Genomic DNA, 1,365 nt, shown 5'->3' with positions numbered 1-1,365 from the left:
TTGGGCTTTTTTTTTTTTTCTCTTAAAAAAAAAACAAAACAAGCGGGGCGAGGTGTCACACGCCTTTAATCCCAGCACGTGGGAGGAAGAGGCAGAGGGATTTCTGAGTTCAAGGCTAGCCCGGTCTAAAGAGTGTTCCAGGACAGCCAGGGCTACAGAGAGAGAAACCCTGTCTCGAAAAAAACCAAACCAAACCAAACCAACCAAAACTGGTGGGGCATCTAGCTTGACTATAGTCTGTCTCGGTTCAGAACTCACTGTCAGGGTCAGAATTTACAACCAACCTCTAACCCTGAGACTTAGGGCAAAATCAAGTGGAGACCAAATGGGCAGTCTGGCAATGGTAGCTCTTGATTACAGACCCTGCACTTTAGGAGGCTGAGGCCAGGAGACAGAAATTCTAGGCCAGCCTGGACTAGGGAATAAAACAATCTCAAAAGCAAACAAACCCCCAATGTTCTGAGTGGTCTATCTCCCCTTCCCCCCCAGTTCCTGAGCTTGGCGAATCCACCCTCCTGACTAGGGTGCACTTTCACCACACAGAAGGGGCCAGGGGTGGGGTGGGGGGAGAGCAAGAGAGACGGCGTAGCTGTAAGAAAAGTCAGTATATTTATGGTTTGCTTTATAAAAGTTACTATAATACAATGGTACATAGTATTGAATTCACAAAAGTATGAACAAATATTTACAGCAAGACACACCCACAACGGAAACATTTCTCTTCAAAAACAAGTTACATACAGATGACAGAGTCTATACGCACAGACAACCCTAAAATTTATTGGTTCTCTTCTTTGCAGGGGCAGGGAGAGGAGGGGGGAAAAAAAATCAGAAACCCCTGAACCTTCAAAAGCAAGAGAAAACAAAAGCTTTCAAAGAAAAATGGGCCCACAGATCAGGAGTATTGCAAACCCTTCCTGGGGTGCTGGGGGTGGGGGAAGGGTAAGCTCAACACCTCACTTAAAATGAAGTTAAGGTTAATGCATGCGGATCCCGTGACAGGGCTCAGTGAGGCCCTGCCAGGGACCAAGCAGCTCTTCCCTGGCATCTGGGCATCTTCATCCCTTTGTGATGGGGGTCAGTAGGGAAGAAGAAGAAAGCCCCCAGCGAGCCGGCCTGCATGAGGAACTCAAATTAAGCCATCTTTACACACTACACATTTCTTCTTGTGAAAAATAAATCTTTTTTTTTCTCATTTGCACAATTATGCAGACAACTGCATGTGGAAGAGTAGGTGGGCGCTGTGCCCACCAGGTGCCTCTTGTGTCTTAATTGCCAATGGTAATAATCCTCTCAACTTTCAGACTAGTGGGCACAGTCTCAAACACAGAGGGCCTGTGGAAAATTAAAAAAGGAAAAAAAAAA

The sequence above is a fragment of the Mus caroli genome, chromosome 5 (assembly GCF_900094665.2).
Source record: "Mus caroli chromosome 5, CAROLI_EIJ_v1.1, whole genome shotgun sequence".
Taxonomy (NCBI): Eukaryota; Metazoa; Chordata; class Mammalia; order Rodentia; family Muridae; genus Mus; species Mus caroli.
This window is presented reverse-complemented; position numbering follows the sequence as displayed.